The sequence below is a fragment of the Amblyraja radiata genome, chromosome 21 (genome assembly GCF_010909765.2).
Source record: "Amblyraja radiata isolate CabotCenter1 chromosome 21, sAmbRad1.1.pri, whole genome shotgun sequence".
In the NCBI taxonomy this organism is placed as follows: Eukaryota; Metazoa; Chordata; class Chondrichthyes; order Rajiformes; family Rajidae; genus Amblyraja; species Amblyraja radiata.
The window spans coordinates 32,592,445-32,614,295 of record NC_045976.1 but is presented as its reverse complement, the minus strand read 5'-3'; the positions used below and the strand labels follow the sequence as shown (position 1 = coordinate 32,614,295).

The 21,851-nt window shown below is 45.6% G+C and overlaps 1 protein-coding gene and 2 pseudogenes across 10 annotated transcripts in view; 2 read left to right on the top strand and 1 right to left on the bottom strand.

The window, feature by feature from the left end:
- The window catches only part of shank3 (SH3 and multiple ankyrin repeat domains 3), a 541,235-nt gene that overhangs the window by 142,068 nt on the left and 377,316 nt on the right, over positions 1 to 21,851 (bottom strand). The window lies entirely within an intron of this gene.
- Positions 3,312 to 3,419, top strand: LOC116985420 (annotated as a pseudogene).
- LOC116985422 lies at positions 3,996 to 4,110 on the top strand (annotated as a pseudogene).

Sequence of the window (21,851 nt, the reverse complement as noted above, 5' to 3'; positions counted from 1 at the left end):
TATGTCAATCCCCTCATTGCAGGAATTAATCTTGTAAACCTTCGCTGCACTGCACTGCCTCCAGGGCTAGTACATCCTTTCTTAAGTATGGACCCCAGAACTGTACACAGTATTCCAAATGTGGTCTCACTAATACTGTGTACAGCTGCAGCAAGACCTCCGTGTTTTTATACTCGTATCTATTTCTCCCCTTCCACCTCCATTCCTTCCTTTTGCTTCACAATTCGCAACTCATCAATCCTTATCTCATGCCTTTTGTCATTTCATCTTTGGCCTTTGTCTAAGCATCTGCCTAGCAATTCTCATCCTCATCTGTACCCACCAATCACTTGCTAAGCTTTGTCCTGGCACCACTTCTTTTCCAGTTTCCTTATCCCCATCCACCCACCACAATTGGACTGAAGAAGGGTCCAGGCCTGAAACATTACCTACCCTTGTTCTCCACAGCCGATGCCTGACCCACTGAATTATTCCAGCACTTTTTTTCACTGAGTATAGGATTTAGATATCATATGTACACTGTACAAGTAATTGGTGACACCACACTTGGAGGATTGTGTGAAATGATCATTACCTTGCTACAGAAAATATGTCTAAGGTGGAAAGTGTGCAGAAAATATTTATGAGCATGTTACATGGACTGCAAGGCTTCCCTGGAGTGTGAGAAGTTGAGGGGTGACCTTATAGAGGTATACAAAATCATGAGTGCCACAGATAAGGTGGATGATCATAGTATTTTTCCCAGGATCAGGAAGTCTAAAAGTAAAGGAAATGGACTTCTCAAGTTGAGAGGGGAAAGATTTAAAAATAATTTGAGGGGCAACCCTTTTCCTACACAGATGTATGAGGGTATATGGAATGAGCTGCAAGGAAGCTGTGGAGGGAGTAGAATGTCATTGTTTAAGTTACATTTTGACAAGTACATGAATATAAAAGTTCAGAGTAAGATGGGCCAAACACATGCAAATGGGACTAGCTCAGATAGATAGATATCTTGGTGGACATGGACAAGTTGGATCAAAGGGCCTGTTTCCATGATGACAATAGACAATAGGTGCAGGAGCAGGCCATTCGGCCCTTCGAGCCAGCACCACCATTCAATGTGATCATGGCTGATCATCCCCAAACAGTACCCCGTTCCTGCCTTCTCCCCATATCCCATGATTCCGCTATCTTTAAGAGCCCTATTTAGCTCTCTCTTGAAAGAGAACTGGCCTCCACTGCCCTCTGAAGCAGAGAATTCCACAGACTCACAACCCTCTGTGAGAAAAAGTGTTTCCTTGTCTCCGTTCTAAATGGCTTACCTCTTATTCTTAAACTGTGGCCCCTGGTTCTGGACTCCCCCAACATCGGGAACATGTTTCCTGCCTCTAGCGTGTCCAAAGCCTTAACAATCTTATATGTTTCAATAAGATACCCTCTCATCCTTCTAAACTCCAGAGTGTACAAGCCCAGCTGCTCCATTCTCTCAGCATATGACTGTCCCGCCACCCCGGGAATTAACCTTGTAAACCTACGCTGCACTCTCTCAATAGCAAGAATGTCCTTCCTCAAATTAGGGGACCAAAACTGCACACAATACTTCAGGTGTGGTCAACTACAGAAGGACCTCTTTGCTCCTATACTTGACTCCTTTTGTTATAAAGGCCAACATGCCATTCGCTTTCTTCATTGCCTGCTGTTCCTGCATGGTTACTTTCATAGACTGATGAACATGAATAACTATGATTTTACTTCGGAGTCACGTGAGTGACTACGTGAAGAGCCCGTTCAGCACGCATGCGCGACATTGTGTTCACGCAGTGCAACAGCGACGCAGCGGGAGTAGGCGCTCCAGCTACAAGCCTGAAGGAAAGGTCCGTTAGGTAAGTACTTACCTTCAGTTTAAAATCGGGACTTTGCTTTTTGTTTGTTGCTCCAGGGGGAGCAAAGCAGCAGAGGGAAGCGGCCCCCGTCCGACTCCAGGGAAGGAGCCGTCAGTGGAGGGGGGAGAGGCGGCAACGGGACCGCACACGCTGCGGTTCACAGACACGGGTGCTGCGCTGATGCCCAGTCCGCTAAACAGCTGTCTGACCAACAGCAGCGGACTGGAGGGAAATTCAAAAACCGGCCGGCACCCCTGCAGACACCCGACAAGGAGACTCGCCGCCCGAGAACCGCTGAAATGCAGCCCGAAAACGGCAGACAGCCTCTAACGGCAAGGTCAGGACCAACCTCGGGCTGGAGACAGACACGGAAGATGGAATCAGCACTTCAAACAAGAACAAGCAAGTGTCTGTTCTCCAAGCCAGAGGAAGGTCATGGAGCCAAAAACTCCAGCGAGACTTGCCTCAGGAGCAAGGGCAAGTCCGCCAAGGGAGCATAACACTCCCACTCCAGTGCCTACAGCACTGGCCATCTCCCTTGTCGAGGGATCGATGGGAACCAGGGCTGGACTGGTCAAGAAGAGGGGTCACTGGCTGAACAACATCGGGAGTATGCTTGAGGTACAGGATCAGGAAGAGCTGCTGGGTGTGGCCGCTATGTGGCTATACCACTAGCGAGATGGCTTTTCAGTCTCAACTGATGGCCAGCTTACTACCTGTTCTTTTCAAAAAACCTCTCCAAGACAGGTAGTCATGAGGTGTTGGATTTCATCACGCCTCCTCTAAATTGCATTTACTCAAAGTGCCCACCGTTATTGGGGGGTACATTGAGCATAGCTTTAAAACCCAAATATTTTAAAATGCATTTGATATCCCTGACGTCGGCTATCATTTCGCATGCTCATTTCAGAGGGACAGGGTAGTATGGCAAAACACCTGACCCTACTGCTCGCAGTGCTCCGCAACTTCTTAGGAAGTTATAAAACCTGCCCTCAACTTAAAAAATTTACAGGACTGTGAGAACGCCGACCTCTCAACCACAGATCCTGCTAGCTGGCTAAGTTATCAAACCAAGCCTAAAAAACTGGAGAAGTATCCAAAAAATTCGGCATCTAGAGGGCAGGGTCTGGAATGAGCACCACACGAAACCAGCAGCAGTGCCTCTACACGTCCACCAGTAGGCGTCCACTTAATAGTACTGGTGAAAGCTCGGGGCCCGCATGCCAACCCCCAGTAAGCCCTGTTTTATCAGGCCAGGGTCCAGAGCGGCCCCCATGGAAAATGCGCCACCCCCAACAACACCATCCCTACAGACAAGGAACCAGAAACCGAAGAAATGAACACACAGAACAACAGTGAAATAAGATAAGTATGGTTCCTACCATCACACAAAAGGTGAAGGGTTTGTACTAACAAGCATTCAAGGACAAAATTGAATTAGATCCCATCCTGCTCGGCCTTTTGGCTAAGATTAGTAGTATCTGTTTTATCAGTTAATATCTGATATGTCCCTTACCTAGGGACCATACAATACCAGTTCAGCATGCACCCCAAGGGGTCTACCCTCCCACTAAAAAGAACATGAGGGTCTAGCAACTGGGGGTAAAATTACACTAGGGGTCATATAGAAGCCTATATGAACCTTTGGTACCAACAAACCAAGGTGGTGATGTCTCACCATCAATGATATACAAGGGGTCATAAAAAACCTAGTACGAACCTTTGGCACCAAAAATCCCTAACTGGTGTATGTCGCACCGTCATTGACTTACCACTTGAGTATCTCGCCACGTCACGCTTGGAATATTGAAACTGCCAACCTTTTACCCAAGGATACTTAATGGTAGACATCAGCTTAAAAGATGCATACTATTCAGTACACTTTCAAAAAAAACAAAAACAAAAAAACCCCAAAACTTTGAGATAACTTGGCAGTATTATCGACTATGACAATAAAGCCAAACTGTTCCCAGATATTCTAACCAGACCTGACAATATTAAGGAACAATCGTCGTGGCATGTTCCAATGATATTAACGACGACAAATCCATGGGTATAGCTATCACAGCCTTAGCTATTATTCTTTTAGCCGAGCTTGTCATGCTATCCAAATAGATCTACGTTGAAACCATCGCTCTCAGCCTTGGCTAAGATCAAGTGGAGTATCTGTTGTTATCAGTTCTATTTTGACTCGTCCCTTATCAAGGGACCATATTTTACTTCGGAGTCACGTGAGTGACTACGTGAAGAAGGGCCGTCCGTCTGCGTGCGCGTCATTACGTCTGAATGCAACACGCACGACGGACTGGCAGGCACTGAGTCCTCCAAGGCCGTCGGGATGAGCAGGTAAGGAAAGTTGAATCACTTACCTGCGTTCTTTCGGGCTTGAAGTTTTTTTCAGAGCCCAGATGTCGAGGAGACGGCCTGCGGGGATGTCGGCTGCCGAAGACCGCAGCTTTCCAAATAGCAGGCGACGGTCATGTTCCCGACATTAGCGCCGACAGCAGAATTGGCAGGAGACTTTGCGCGGGAGCAGGAGCTCCATGGTTGTCCTGCGGGGCGTAATGCCACCCGCAAGTCTAAACAAACCCGTTGACTCAGATGAGTCCGGGGAAGAGGGATACCCTCCCTCAACGGAGAGCGTCTGAGGACGACTTCTCCCATATGGAGCAACTTATGGAGAAGTTGCTCCAACAATGATCTGCTCCAAGGGAGGGAGCAGTATCAGCACGGCTTACAGCAGTTCCGGTGCCGGGAGCCTCGCTTCCCGACAGTAGCGCCGACAGCAAAATCGGCAGGAGACTTTGCGCGGGAGCAGGAGCTCCGTGGTTGACCTGCGGGACGTAATACCACCCGCAAGTCTAAACGAACCCGTTGACTCAGATGAGTCCGGGGAAGAGGGATACCCTCCCTCAACGGAGAGCGTCTGAGGACGAATTCTCCCACATGGAGCAACATATGGAGAAGTTGCTCCAACAATGATCTGCTCCAAAGGAGGGAGCAGTATCAGCACGGCCTACAGCAGTGCCGGTGCCGGGAGCCTCGCACATGGGGCAGCCCAATGTCTTCCCCATTGGAGGGGGAACTACATGTGGAAGAAACCACTCTGAATCAGAGTACAAAGAAGAGGGGGGGGGGAAACCTTCCCAGGGACAAGCAGAAGAAAGGAAGTAAGTAAGTAAGTTTTACTTATATTGCACTGTTTAAGTCATACCAAAATGCTTTACATAAAAGGAATAATAAGCTTCCATACAAACAAACAGAAAATAAGTGCTTCTGCAATCATCCAGGTTCCGCTGGGTGCTTCCCTGGATGGAATTTAGCTCTTGACAGCCCGGGTATTATGGAGAACCCGCAGGCAGCAGCACCTGTTTTCAGGGCTGCACAAATATCTCCTGCTCTGAGGAGAGGAGCATTCATGGTCCATTTCAGTCTGACCAAAGCTAGAATCTCATTTAGGTCCACTGGAAGGGCCATGTCAGCACAGGTATCCTCAGGGGCCTGCGGCAGCACCTGTTTTCAGGGCTGCCTACGAACCTCACTCTCAGTGGAGGGGAGTGTGAATGATCAGTAGGTAACTGATCTCGAATTTAAAGTATGAACATACTGAAGAATGCATATGGCCTCAAGAGCCAGCAGTTGGCAGAATATCCGCATAGGCGACAACACACCCCACACCTCCATAGGGGGTAAGCAGTTCACTGAATCCGGTGGTAGCTTGAAAGCTGGGCACGGAAATACGATCAGAGTCGTCTTTCAAGGCAGACTCAAAATAATGGCCAGAATTGTCCTACAAGGCAGGCTCAGTATGATGAGGTTTTCAGACCAGACCCAAGCAGAGGTCGGGAGAAACATGGAATCCACACTCCTTACCAGTCCTACTCCCAATCAAGGAGAGAAAAGGAATCCGCATCAGGGGCCTTTGGGCTTACCACAAGACCACCGGTAGCCATGGAGGTAGGTGGGTCTGGGTTTACTGAAACAAGGGATTGTGGAGCAGTTACATGTTGGTAATTTACTCTTGTGTTCTTGTTCAAAATGACAATAACATGAAATTTCAGAACTGGTTTTAAAACCCCCCCCCAAAAAAACCCAGACAATAACGTGATAATTTTACTGCACAACATACACAGGTTCCAAGCAGACTTGGAACTCGGACTGGAATTGTCTTCGAGGCAGGCCCAGTAATTTTGGGCAGGATTGCCATTCAGGACATGTGACAGATGGAGGATGTCACTTCATCCAGGTTTAACTCATTTGTGCAGTATAGACTTTTAGAAACAGTAATTTTGTTACGGTCTAACTACTGTTTTATAGGAGCTTCCTATAAAATGGTCACATGGCATGCATCAACCTCAAAGATGCATACTATTCGGTGTCTATTCACTAAGAACAGGAGATATTTGAAGTTTAACTGGATGGTATGGATCTGCCAAATGGGTTGACATCAGCTCCTAGACTATTGACAAAACTACGGAAAAACAATTCTGGGTCTACAAAGGTCTCAGAACCACATAGTAATGGCATATTTGGACAATTTCATTTTGGAGGCACCAAGAATTGGCAGAAGCATCAGTCAAAGCAAACCAAAACCCTGTTTGATAGAATTGGTTACCTCATCCATCCAGTTAAATCAAAATTGACACCTACAAGGGTAATTGATTACCTAGAATTTACTATCAAAAACAGTAAATATGTTGGTGACTTTGCCTAAGGGCAAACGACTATATTAATCAAGCCTGCTATGACCTGATAGTCAAATACTAGCCATCTATCAGGTAAACAGCGAGTGTAATTGGCAAATAGTAGCCGCATTTCCAGCAGTACGTACGGGCTTTTGCATTACCAGAATTACAGCGAGCAAAGGAACGTACACTCAGATTCCATGCAGGCAAAATTGGCAAAACTATGGATTGCCAGCAGAGGCCTTTGTTGAATAACTACGGTGGATAACGAACGAGAGAAAGCTCAAAGTAAATTTGCTTGAAAGCCATCAAGGGTTCTTCAGAACTATGCTAGCGGCTAAGGATGGGGAGCCACTAACACAGTCTAGAGCTGTGGGGGCAGATGGAATGAGCAGGAGTCTGTAATTCTCCAACACATGGAATCAATTACCCAGAATTGTTGGGGGCACAATTTGGACTCAAGGGGTTCTGTAGCAATATGCAACCAGTGCTTGTTCAAATTCAGATTGATAACACCACTGCGGTGGCACATATCCACTAACAAGGGTGGTGTAAAATCTGTATCTTACGATAGATTGTCGAACCTCATTTGGCACTGGTGTATCAAGAGGAATATTTGGGAAATCTACGAGGTAGATATAACACGTTGACAGATGCTGGATCACGGATGTTTAATAACAACACAGAATGGATGTTGAATCAGGCAGTATTTAACGAAATAACTACACGATTTGGCATACCAGATTTGAACTATTTGCATCTAGACTAAACCATCAGTTACCCAGATATGTGTCCTGCAAGCAGGATCCAGGAACAAAGGCAGTGGATGCTTTCTCCCTCAATTGGGGAGGATTGTTTATGCATGCTTTCCGCAAAATTGTCTCACAAACCAATGCTTGACCAAAATCAAGCAAGACTAAGCCACAGGCATATTGGTAGTGCCAGATTGGCCTACTCAAGCCTGGTCCCCAAAAATTTTGGGAACTATAGTCCAGCCAGTTATGGCTGTACCCAAGAGCAGGGACCTCCTAGTGAACCCAGTTACAGGGAGTAATCATCCACTACACGAACGTATTAACTTGTTGGTCTGCAGATTCTGAGGAGGACATTTCAAGGCATAGGACTGTCCGAACAAATACAACACAGTTCGGATAACAGATGTCTTGGAGTTTCCTATCAACTCTGTACTATAACCATAAACAAAGTTATAGTGCAATCAATAGTGCCAGAGGCGCACTTTCCTCCTATCTGATGCTGCAAGCAGGGCACAGGTCGATAGGAACGCACCCCTTTACAACAAAATTCATGAAGAGAATTTACAATCTAATACCTCTAAGACCAAGGTACACGGACATGGGATGTGAGCGTGGTACTAACCCTACTTTGACAGTGGGGACCGCCTATAACTAACCCTGAAGGTGGTATGCTGACAAAGAGTCCAGACACTGCAAAAGCTACGGTTGGACCACATGACCACCAATATGAACAACATAACATTCGTAATCAGGAACCTGATATAAACATAGCAGGCCAGGAATGCCAGGGATGGAGATCCAGTTCTTGGCATATCCAGAGGACCTACGGTTGTGTGTGTGGTAACATACTAACACCACTAGCTAAGCGTTACGGAGAACCACAGAGGCTCAGAACAGACCAGAAGGTGTCAACACAAACCATCTCCAGATGGTCAAAGGAGGTAATGGCGGTAACAGAGTGAACGTTCATATGGTTAAATCTCACTCCACCAGGGCTGCATCTACGTCGGCAGCAAGAGCAATGGACGTGCCTCTTGACAACATCCTAGTGGCTGCAGGATGGACGAATGAAATAACGGTCCACCGGTTTTATAACAAACCTATTACCGGACTGGGGGTGTTTGCACGTACCATTTTAAGTTCTGCCCCATAGTTTACCCCCAAGGTTGGGAGGGGAAACTAGTTTTTAAAAACTTTTATTTCATTTAAAGCATCAGTGTCCTTACTTAACTACGTAACGTCTGAATGCTTTAATGATTACATGCATCCATGGTCAATCCATTCAGTGTGTGACGCCTGGATTCGTAACCAGCGTAAAATCACAGAGCTTTGAAATCTTCACGTAGTCACTCACGTGACTCCGAAGTAAAATAGTAAGATTAAACGAGAACTTACCAGTTTGAAGTTTGATCTTGATTTTATGAGGAGTTACGATGAGCGATTACGTGCCCACCGCTCCCACCCTCATACTATCAAGGTCACATGGAAGTTCTAGTTTCTTCAATCTTACTATTCTCAGGTCTTCTTTTTATCTGTGATTTAACACCGCTGCTTTGAAGATTGACGCGCACGCAGACGGACGGCCCTTCTTCACGTAATCGCTCATCGTAACTCCTCATAAAATCAAGATCAAACTTCAAACTGGTAAGTTCTCGTTTAATCTTACTATTTTAATTGATTTGGAACAGGGAGATGGAATAGGGGCTTGCTCCGTCCATTCCACGCATCAACCAGTATTGCAGTACCTTGAAATATAAATCCTCTACTGTTGACTATCTGGTATACAATACTCTACCCACTCATCTTTAACTTGGCATAGGAGAGTCAGCATGACACAACCTGTAACAATTAATGGTACTTACCTATCATTCAACAGTGGCAAGAATATTGGGAGTTAGTAGCAGCTTTTCCAGCTACTGAACTTGAACCTTTCCATTAAGGCAAGGTGCTAATGTTTAAACTAACCCACACCCAGAACATGGTGGCAAATGGACTAATCTGGAGTCGTCATCACTATAGACACTGGGCGTAAAACCTAGTTGGAAATATTGAGTACGCTCTATTGGTAAAGCATATTATTCTGCAGTGCACCATTTTGCATGTTCGTTTATAAATTAACAACATCACAGTAGTGACATACACAAACCACTTGGGCAGAATAAATCGATATCATGTGACATTTATTTAACAATCGGTAACTGTAGGTCGTCAAAAATATGCGACCATCAGCAAACTTACCTACTAGGTGCGCTAAATACTGTAAACAGACATATTAAACCAAAGTATTTTGCTGGAATTACAAAGCAATATGGAACACCAGATATCGATTTCCCTGTATTTCAATTGAATTCTCCACGTACCGATGTATGTCGCAAGAAACCAAACTTGAGGCAGTGGCAATGAATTCATTCCCACTGAATTAGGGAGCGTGGGGGGGAATCTAATCTATGCTTCCCCCCTTTTTTCCTACCTCATCAGGTACTACGGCCTCATCAGTCGGGTACTACGCACATGCCACGATAATCAAACTACTGGGTTGCAGATTTGAAAAGACCATCACTAGGCCTGGATTGCAGAATTGGAAAGACCTCTGCTGGGCCTGGATTGTCAATAGCGCTATCGACACGAGGATAGCATCCCATCGCATATCCACTAGGGAACATACTTGGCGAACATCAAGAAGTGGGAAGATACCATTCAAATACAGGAACTACATATTCAACTACAACAAACCTGTACTGGAGTTCTGGCAGGTCTTCACCACTATGAAGGATTCAGCCAGAAGTGCTCTGTCAGCCTACTTAACTCGTGCACCAGGACCACAGGCCATAGGGTACCTCCCGCTGGTGATCAATTTCAGGAGAGGTTAATCCCCCAGACCCAGGTACACCCAAATCTGGGATGTCAGTGTGGACCTGACGTACCTTAGGGGATGCTCACCAGCCAGGTCCCTCACTCTGGAACAGCCCACCCTGAAGGGACATGCTGATGGCCATGTCTCAGCACAAAGAGTCCAGTTTCCTCCATCCACTACGATTGGACAATATGGTCCACTACACCATGTTACATTACCATTAGGGACTGGGCAAACAGAGCAGACCAGGAACATCAGGTCTAGTCATGGAATTCTGGGCATACCCACCTGAACCACGGTTATGTGTCATGACCCACTTATTGAACTACATCGACACAATAAGTAATCCTCGAGGGAGAGAAAAAGCCTTGTGTGTCAGCCACAAGAAACCTTATGGTCGGGTGATGAGCCAAATTATCTCAAGTGGCTCAAGCAGGTACTGGGAGTTGCTGGAGTACATATTAACGTGTATAAATCTTACTCCACCAGGACAGCATCCACATCAGTGACTAAGAGGATGGACGTGCCAATGGACCACATCCTGGCTACAGCGGGGTGGTCTAGGGAGTATACGTTCCAAACTTTTATAACAAACCACTGGCAGAACCTGTATCATTTGCAGAAAAAGAATCTGCAAAAAATATATAATTTAAGCCCGGGGGAACATTTGGTCTTGTTGTTGTTAATAACACCATTATTGTTTTTACAAACAGATTAATGGTTGATTATGATAACATACTTCCTCCCTCGAATGACTTCGGCAGCGAGTGAAGTATGAACTGTTACACGGTTTGAAATCACAGAGCTTTAAAATCTTCACGTAGTCACTCACGTGACTCCGAAGTAGAATAGTAAGATTAAACGAGAACTTACCAGTTTGAAGTTTGATCTGTATTTTATGAGGAGTTATGATGAGGGATTACGTGTCCTCCGCTCCCACCCTCAATAATATGGGTCAAACTGATAACTAAGGTCTCCTTTTCTTTACTATGTTTATTTCAATAACTGTGTCTGTCTGTGATTCCACACCGCTGCTTTGAAGTATGTCGCGCATTCGTGCTGAACGGGCTCTTCACGTAATCCTTCATCGTAACTCCTCATAAAATACAGATCAAACTTCAAACTGGTAAATTCTCGTTTAATCTTACTATTTGTGAATATTACTTCTATTAATACCTAAACACACTTTTATTTTGCTAATTTTACATGTCACATAGTAATAAAATACATTTTCTTCTTGAACCTGGTAAAAAGAATGGGAACAATATACATGTACTCCGGTTCCTGGCTCCTTTTGCAAACATAACCATGTTCCTGACTGTTCTGGATCTCACAACTGCTTTCAGTCACACCTCCAGCCCACAGACTCCTGGCTCTAGCTGTGCATTATGTACTAATGAATGAGCCAGATGCTGAACCATTAGGATTTCTGACTCATTGGATGGCAAATCATGAGTGTTTTACTGCATTTTGCATTGTGAATTCCCTGGTATTTAAGATAATACTTGATTTGTTCAAGGTTTTCAAGATGCTAATGAGACGATTAGATAGAAAAAATTTACTTTCAATGGTTTCTAAATCTCTGGCATGGATGAATAATTTAAAAACAATAGTTTGAGTATAGATGGAAAACACGTATGTGGTAAAAATATGGAACTCTTTTCCACAAACAGCAATTGACACAGGATCATTGGTTAATGTTCCATCTATGATTGGAACATTTTTAGAAAATGAAACAAAGGCAACTATGGATGCATTTCTTACATAGGCATGGTAGACAAAATTGCTGGAGAAACTCAGCAGGTGTGGCAGCATCTATGGAGCGAAGGAAATAGGCAACGTTTCGGGCCGAAACCCTTCTTCAGACTGAATGAATGGAGATCAGAATAAGACAAATAAGCCCTTATATGGCCCAAGGAGCCAGCGTTAGTTGTCTAACAAGGGATTGGACTCAGGAAGCAAGCCCGTTCTGAGCTATTTGACAATTCATGCCCGAAGTAAGGGCCAAGATACCGAGCGAATTTCTATGGAGCCCAGTCATACCCGGACTAGAACACAAACCATACCGCCAGTACCCGATTAACAACGTGCAGTTAATATCATAATAACTGACTTCATGAGTAAAGGTTTAGTAAGTCTGAGAGTACGACAAATTCCCCGATATGGTCAGTAATCAAGTACGGCCGTACGTATAGGCTGACCATTGATTATACGGAACTGAATAAGGTAACCCCTAAGCTCCACCCAATAGACCCTAAATGCATTAAGCCCGGACATATGGTATTCACAGTTCATGATATAGGATTTTGGTCTATACCCCTTGATCCTGAGTCCCATAATAAGTTTGCCTTCACCAGAGGTGATACGCAATATACTGGGAGCAGACTTCCACAGGGATTTCACAATAGTCCGGGCAATGAACTGCTTGCTAGAAAGGGTAGATCTAAGCCCTTACCGAAGTATCATACAGCAATATGTAGTCGACCTTCTGATTGTCTCAGAAGATGAGGCAGGACACGCTGCAGCTCTGGTAGACACGTCGCAGGCCCTAAAGGAGGGAGGGTTAAAGGTTAGCCCCAAAAAGGCACAAATTGGGCAGAAGACAGTATTCTATTTGGGACAGGAAATATCGCAAGGACCCGGACAATGCCCCCTGACCGACGAAAGGCAATCCAAGAGATGCCTCTTCCGGTATCCCTCCGAGGCGTAAGAAAGGTCCCGGGACTATTCAACTTTAGTTGGAGTTTTATACCCAACTTTGCAGCTATAGCAGAGCCCATCCAGAGATTAGTGAAAGGGGGAAAACCCGGGGAATCTACCTATTATTTGGGGACCTGAACAAGAGGAAGCCTATGGCAAATTAAAACAAGCATTAATCTCAGCACCTGGTATAGATCTCCATGACCTAAGGAAACCATTCTACATACATTGTGAAAACGAAGGAGGATTTTACGCCGCAGTAGTTACTCGAACTCACGGAGACAGGCAGAGGCCATTCGCCTATTACTCCACTAAGCAATCACCCATCGCCGCCGCGTTATCCCGATGTGTGACAGCCTTGGACTGTGCCGCATGGGACGTTAAGATTTGTGAACCCACGGTCATGACTGGCGACATAATTTTGCACACATCGCACACGATTGTGGAGATGCTGAATAGCAGCAAGCTGCGATCAAGTCTGCGGCGGGCATGCTGGAAGACAGTGCTCATCCCCAAAGATAGAACTGTAGTAATAGTGCGACGGGAAAACCCATCCAAAGGAATCCTCGGAACATGAAAACCCCATGTCTGTCCTGAAGTAGAGAACGGGGGGGGGGGGGGGGGGGGGGGGCGGGCATCCCCAGTTAGAACCACTATAAAATCCTGATATCACCCTATTTGGGTAGAAGAATGGATGGACACCAACCAACTTTGTCTCATTCGTGAGGCCAAACTACCTCCTTCATTCCATAGTGACCGTTGGAGACGTGGATACAATCCAGACTTCGCTGCTGTCACCAATGATATTGCAGTTCTGTGTAAGAAGATTGTGATGGATCCTGTACCACAGACTCAACATTGTCCTATTGGTATCCAAGTCAATGCAGCATAATAACTACTATTGTGCCTTTTAAAAGGCGTTTTAACTTCAAGAAAGCTGACTGGAATGGGTTCAGACTTGAACTGGAACAAAAGATCAAAAACATCAAACCAACACCAGGATACTACGAAAAGTTCAGTGAACTTCAATATCAAGATCAGTTTTATTCGTCACTTGCACATAAAGTGTAAGTGAAATGAATTTGCCAGCAGCGGTACAATGAAAAAAGAACACACAAAAACACAATAAAGATTTAACACAAACATCCACCACAGCATTCATCACTGTGGTGGAAGGCACAAAATTTGGCCAGCCCTCCTCCATTTTCCCCTGTCGTCGGGGCCTCAACCCTCCGCAGCTGCCGCTGCGGGCGTCCAGATATAGAGACAAGGTAAAGTCCAGATAAAATCTAGGTAAGTCCCGAATCGTTGCTTCCCCACTGGATACCGTGGCTTCAGGTTGGTGTAGGCCGCAGGCCGGCGGTCGAAGATTTAAAATTCCCGGCGTGCCGCAGCCAGAAACACCGCAGACCGCAGGGCCGGCGGTCAGAGCTCCTCTCCAGGGGCCCCCAGCGAGGGACCCCGCTCCTGATGGTAAGTCCCCGCCGCGCCCGCGGTAGATGTAGGCCTCGGGCCGGCGGTCAGAGCTCTTCTCCTCCCGGGTCCCCAACGAGGGACCCCAGGTTGCGGACGCCGCGCCAGTTGGAGCTCCGCAGACCGTGACTTCAGGCTGCTGTGGGCCAGTGAACAGAGCGCTCCCCTCTGGCGACCCCCGGCGGGGGCTAGCCCGCTCCGCGACGAGAGTCCGCGCTGCGCCCGCCGCTGAAGCCCCGGGCGTGTCTCCGGGAAAGTCCGCCCGATCCTCGATGTTAGGCCACGGAGGAGGCGACATGGAAAAAGTCGCCTCTCCGTGGAGGACGCGACTGAAGCGGTTTCCCCCTTACCCCCGAACACCAAACCCCACACAAGACACACAAAGAAACAGACATTAAAACACACTAAAAAAATAAAAATTTGAAAAAACTAACGCGCTGCTGGCAGGGCTGCCGGCTTGCAGGGCCCCCACCGACCAAAACTTGTTATGAAAACAGCACAAAGAAACTTGTTATGAAAACAGCACAAAGGCACATTCCCCGAGGCTGCAGGGTAAAGTATATACCGGGGTCTCTAAGGAGACAGCTGCCCTCAACGATGACTATGTCACCATGTTTGAAACTGATCCCTTCTCAGAGGAAACTACACCAATGAGGGTATTTGATTTGATTCAATTTATTGTCATTGCACTTTTCAGTGCAACGAAATGGTTTAGCCTGCAGTCATAACATAGAATAAATAACAAACACTCAACACAGTTTAAAGTCCCAAAGTCATTATCTCTTCCCTCCTTGCTCTCCCTCTGCGCTGAGGCAATCCAAGCCTCCGATGTTGTGACCCCGCCGGGTGATGGTAGGTAAGTCCCGCGGCTGAATCCGTGCTCCGCAAACGGGCCGGTTCAAACTCCGCGGCCCGGGGCGGTCGAAGCTGCCGCCCTCCAGTCCAGCGGACGCAGCTGTAGTTGCGGGAGCTCCGGAAAACAGAACTCGAGCTCCCGATGATGTCGTACACTGGCCCGCGGCCGAACCTCCAAGGCTCCAAAGTCGGGTCGGAAGTTGGGTCGCACCGCAACCACAGCCCCGAAGTCGGCCAGCCTCGTGTTGGTAAGTCCTGGCTCTGCCTCCGCAGCCTCGAGGTCGGTCGCAGTTGGAGGCCGCCAGCTCCGAGATAGGCCTCAGCGCAGACAGACACGGAGACGGGGGATACGGCAGGAAAGGTCGCACCTCCCCCCCCCGAAGGAAGAGTCAAAAAACATGTTACACCAACCCCCCCACACATACACAACTAAATAAACCGAAATAAACTGTAAAAACGGGACAAAAGAAAACAAAAAAACAGAAAAGACAAACGGACTGCAGGCGAGCCGCAGCTGCAAGGCACCGCCGCCATCTTCAAAGAGCGTCAAAAGACCTGGTGGTTGAGTCTACAGACATGTGAAAGAGCAGCAAGAAGGCATGGTCCCTAATCCACAAGCGTGAAGAAACCATTCCCTAACTATCACCAGCAGTCCTGCAGCACTAGAGGATTAAACACCCTCGACCACTGCAATACCACCATCACAGAAACCAATCATTCCATCATTCGCCCTCACTTTGGGAAATCAGACCACTTGACTGTGGTCCATCTTTCTGCATCCAGGCAGCCATTAAAGAGTGCACCCCTAGCAGTGAAGACTGCACAGAGATGATCAGAGGAGGTAGAGGAACAACTCTGTGATTGCTTGGAATGGGTAGACTGGGCAATATTCAAGGACTCGGTAAAGAACTTAAATGAATACACCACAGTTGTTATCGACTTCATAAGAAAATTGGTGGAGGAGTGTGTTCCCAAGAATACCATCCAAATGTTCATCAACCAGAAGCCTTGGATAAACTGGGAGGTCTGCAATTTTCTGAGAACCAGGTCTCCGTCATTCAAGTCTGGCGACGCAGATACATACAAGAAATCCAGATGTTATCTTGACAAGGCTATCAAAAAGGCTAAAAGGGATTTTATCTTCTAAACTGGAAGATGAGATGGATATTATGCAGCTGTGGCAGGGCTTGCACACCATCACTTCCTACAAGGCAGGCCAAGGGGCAGCTCAAGCGACTGTGAAGCACTACTCCCAAACAAATTTAATGCATTCTACACACATTCTGATAAGAATAACACGAAGGTGCCTTTCCAGGCCCCCAAAACCCCGATGGAATAACAATCTCAGTCACAGAAGCTGACGTCAGAAGAAACTTCAGGAGGGCGAACTCCCGGAAAATGTTTTGACCTAATGGTACACCTGGTCTCAATATCTGTGCGAATCAACTGGCTGGAGTTTTACGGACATCTTTATCCTCTCATTAATGAGGTCTGAGGTTCTGTTTGGTTTAAAAGGACACCCAAGAAGAATACGGTGTCATCCCTCAATAACTACCGACCAGTGATACTAACGTCCGTGTTGAAGTGCTTTGAGAGGTTGGTTACGGCGCATATCAACTCCTACGTCAACAAGAACCTGGAGTCACTACAATTTGCCTACCGCCACAACAGGTTAATGGAGGATGCGATCTGGCTGGCTCTCCACTCTGCACTGGACAACTTGGATAATAAAAGCACATACTTCAGGCTGTTGTTCTTTGACTACAATTCAGCATTTAACACCATCATCCCCTCCAGACTGGTTACCAAGCTCAGGGAACTGGGTCTCTGCATAACTCTCTGCAACAAGTACCTCAACTTCCTCATCAGTAGACATAAACAGTACGAATTGGCAGTAACAACTACTTTTCGATAAACATCAGCTCAGGAGTACCTCAAAGCTGGGTGCCCCTTGCTCTACTCTATCCATGATTTGTTGCCGGTTCCAATTCCAATTCCATCTTCAAATTCGCCGAAGACACTACGGTTGTTGGATGAATTACGGATGATGACGAGTCGGAGTATAGGGGGGAAATCAATTGGCTGATTTAATGGTCCTAGAACAATCACCTTGCTCTTAATGTCAGTAAAACCCAGGAATTGATTGTTGACCAAGGAAGAGGAAGGCCGAGAATCCACAAACCAGTCTTCATCGACTGGACGGTAGTGGAGAGAGTCAAAAACTTCAAATTCCTGGGTGTACATAGCTCTGAAGATTTGTCCTGGACACAGCACATTGATGCAATCATAAAGAAAGCCCATCAACACCTCTGCTTCTTTAGAAGATAGAGAACATTTTGTATATCGATGAATACGCTTTGGAACTATAGGTGTACAGTAGAGAGCATATTGACGGATTGCATTATGACCTGGTTTGGCAACTCGAATCCCCAAAATCAAGAAGATTGCTAAAAGTGGTGAACACTGTTCAGTCCATCACAGATGCTGACCTCCCTACCATCGATGGGAATTACTGGATTCGCTGCCTAAAAAAGACAGCCAGCATCAGTAGGAACCCATACCAACCTGTCCACTGTCTCATTTCACCCCTGCCATCGGAAAGAAGGTCGAGGAGCCTGAAAAAGTCCAGGTTCAGGTGCAGCTCTTCCCTGCAACCATCAGGCTATTAAACATTACAACTTTCAACTAAGCTATGAACTACAGACTTGAGGGCTATTGTTTGTGTATTTGCACTATTAATGTTTGTTTGTTTTTTTATCTATTGAACGTTTTTGTTGTTTATTATGGTGTTTACTGAGTACTATTTTCGCATATTTGTTGTGCTGAATACTTTCATGATTTGCCCACTATCCACAACTACAACCATTTTTATGTGGCCTACAAACATACTACTCAGTCCACCTTTTTATCCATGTCACCTATATATTTATCACAAACAATACTTGTGGACCGCTTGTTCACAAGCCAATTTTGAATATTACATACAGTTTTGATTACCTCACAAATAAATGTATTGAACATAGCAGGAGTCCAATGGCGATTATGAGATTGATGGGCTGGCATGTTTGCGTATTTGGGGAGATTGAGTGAACCTGTAAAATCAAAGTAATCCTGCATGCTAGAAATTCAAACAAAATAATAATTTGGAAAAACGCAGCACGTTACACAGCATTTGTGAAAAGAGAAACTGTCAATGTTTTAGGTCTGTGGCCCTTTGTCAGAACAGTCAGAGTAAACTAGGATTTTGTTTTCAACAGTTTAGAAGAATAAGAATGGACATTAAATTCTTATAGCACTTGACAGGGAGGAAATATAGAGCATGTTTTCCCTGCTGAAATTAAGAGGAATTCTTCAGTGAGGTGATAGTGCCCGTTTGGAATTATCATTGAGTACATTCGATACAGAGATCAATACATTTATGGATATTAAGGGAATCAAGGGATATGGATTTCATGCAGGAAAATGGTGCTGAGATAGAAAATCTCACCAGCACTTGTCCAGTTGAGAGGTGCACCAACCTCACACTCTGGAACAGATAACAAGCCTCACTATGGGACAGAAGATCATCAGCATCACTATGCAGTGGAGCATCATCTTCATACTGAAGGCCGACAAGCAGCAAAGTCATTTGCTGTGAAAGAAAGGCACTTACCTCATGGCATTGGCATATATTCAGCAGTGTACATTTCAGAACTAAGAGTGTTCAGATAATTAAGGATTTGGTGAGACTGGTTCTCAGGTGAAAGTGCTAGATTGAGGGAAAGTTTAATTACTACAATATTGAACAGGAAATGGGGAAAGTAGTTGAAAGGGAAGGTGCACATTCGACGTGGAAATCTATTAATGACAAGTTTGTTATAGTTTAGGACCAGTGTGTAACTGTGAGGATGAATGATAAGAAGGGCAAGGTTCAGGAACTTAGATGACACGTGATATTGTATATTTAGTTTAAAACAGGAAAGGAAACATTCAACAAGGTTTCGCATGGTAGGCTGCTCTAGAAGGTGAGATCGCATGGGATCCAAGGAGAGATAGCTGAATGGATAGTAAATTGGCTTCATGGAAGGAAGCAGAGGGTGATGGTGGAAGGTTGCTTCTCGGACTGGAGGCCAGTGACTAGTCGTGTGCATCAGGGTTCATTGCTGGGCCTGTTACTGTTTGTTATCTACATCAATGATTTGGATGAGAACTTACATGGCAAGATTAGCAGGGTTGCTGCTGATGGGTGGTTTTGCAGATAGTGAAGATAGTTGTGAAAAATTGCAGTAGGATCTTGATCGATTGGCCAGGCGGGCTGAGGAATGGTTGATGGAATTTAATACAGAGAAATGTATTTGGGAAGTCTAACATGGGCAGGACCTACACAGTGAATCGTAGGGCTCCGGGGAGGGTTGTAGAGCAGAGGGATCTAGGAGTGCATGGTTCCTTGAAGGTGGAGTCGCAGGTAGATAAGGTGGTCAAAAAGACTTTTGGCACATTGGCCTTCATCAGCCAGAGTATTGAGAATAGAAGTTAGGAGGTCATGTTGCAGTTGCATAAGACGTTGGTGAGGCCGCATTTATAGTATTGTGTTCAGTTCTGGGCACCATGTTATAGCAAAGATGGTGTCAAGATGGAATGGGTACAGAGAAGATTTCCGTGGATGTTGCCAGGACTGGAGGGTCTGAGCTATAGGGAGAGGTTGAGTAGGCTGGGACTCTATTCCTTGTGGAGCAGGAGGAAGAAGGGTGATCTTAATATCATGAGACAAATAGGTCAGGTAGATGTACAGAATCTCTTGCCCAGAGTATGTGAATCGAAGATCAGAAGATATGGGTTTAAGGTGATGGGGAAAATATTTAATAGGAATCTGAGGGGTAACATTTTCACACAATGGGTGGTGGATGTATGGAAGAGGAGATAGTTGAGGCAGGGACTATCTCAACGTTTAAGAAACTGTTAGACAGGTAAATAGACAAGAGAGGTTTGGAGGGATATGGCCCAAATGCCGACAGGTGGGACGAGTGTAGCTGGGATATGTTGGCCTGTGTGGGCGTTGGGCCGAACGGCCTATTTCCATGCTGTTTCACTCTATGACTATGAGATACAAGGTTTAGGAAGTTGCAATCAGACAATTCACTTGAAGAATGTAAAGAAAGAAAAAAAAGTAAAGGAAAGAGTTGGTGAGCAGCCATTTTGAGAGGAGAGAAGACATTTTTGAAAAATTAGTGGGAGTGGGAGTGAAAGCTGTGTTTTGATTGAAAAGAGACTGTTACATAGAAACATAGAAAATAGGTGCAGGAGGAGGCCATTCGGCCCTTCGAGACAGCACTGCCATTCATTATGATCATGGCTGATCATCCCCTATCAATAACCCGTGCCTGCCTTCTCCCCATATCCCTTGACTCCACTAGCCCCTAGAGCTCTATCTAACTCTCTCTTAAATCCATCTAGTGACTTGGCCTCTGTGGCAGGGAATTCCATAAATTCACAACTTTCGGGGTGAATACGTTTTTTCTCACCTCAGTTTTAAATGACATAGAAACATAGAAAATAAGTGCAGGAGTAGGCCATTCGGCCCTTCGAGCCTGCACCGCCATTCAATATTATCATGGCTGATCATCCAACTCAGCATCCTGTACCTGCCTTCTCTCCATACCCCTTGATCCCTTTAGCCACAAGGGCCACATCTAACTCCCTCTTAAATATAGCCAATGAACTGGCATCAATTACCTTCTGTGGCAGAGAATTCCAGATACTCACTACTCTCTGTATGAAAAATGTTTTCCTCATCTCGGTCCTAAAATATATCCCCCTTATCCTTAAACTGTGACCCCTTGTTCTGGACTTCCCCAACATCGGGAACAATCTTCCTGCATCTAGCCTGTCCAACCCCTTAAGAATTTTGTAAGTTTCTATAAGATCCCCCCTTAATCTTCTAAATTCTAGCGAGTACAAGCCAAGTCTATCCAGTCTTTCTTCATATGAAAGTCCTGACATCCCTGGAATCAGTCTGGTGAACCTTCTCTGTACTCCCTCTATGGCAAGAATGTCTTTCCCTTTATTCTAAGACTGTGGCCCTTGGTTCTGGACTCGCCCCACATTGGGAACATTTTTCTTGCATCTAGCTTGTCCAGTCCTTTTATAATTTTATATGTTTCTATAAGATCTATAAGATCCCCCTCATCCTTCTAAACTCCAGTGAATACAAGCCTAATCTTTTCAATCTTTCCTCATATGACAGTCCCGCCATCCCAGGGATTAATTTCGTGAATCCTGCTGCACTGCCTCAATCACAATTGTATTGTATTGTATTCAAATTTATTGTCATTGTCTTAGTTAGAGACAACGAAATGAATTTCCCTTACAGGCAGTATCATAAAAAAATAAAAATAAATAAATAATAATAAATAATAAAACATATTAAAAATAAAATAGAATTTAAAAAAAAGCACAAACAGTGAAAGTCCACGACACAACATAACACAGTGGCACCAAGGTGAGGAAGGCACCATAGTCCAGCCAGCCTCCACTCCGTTCTTCCCACTCGTGGTCGAGGCCTTCCTAGCACCCGCAGTCGCCGCCCTGGGTGGCCCGATGTTCAGGCCCTCACGCCGGGCTGGTGGAACGCCGACGCCGAACCCTGACGGTGAACATCCTCCTCAGCGGCCCGGACCTCCCGATC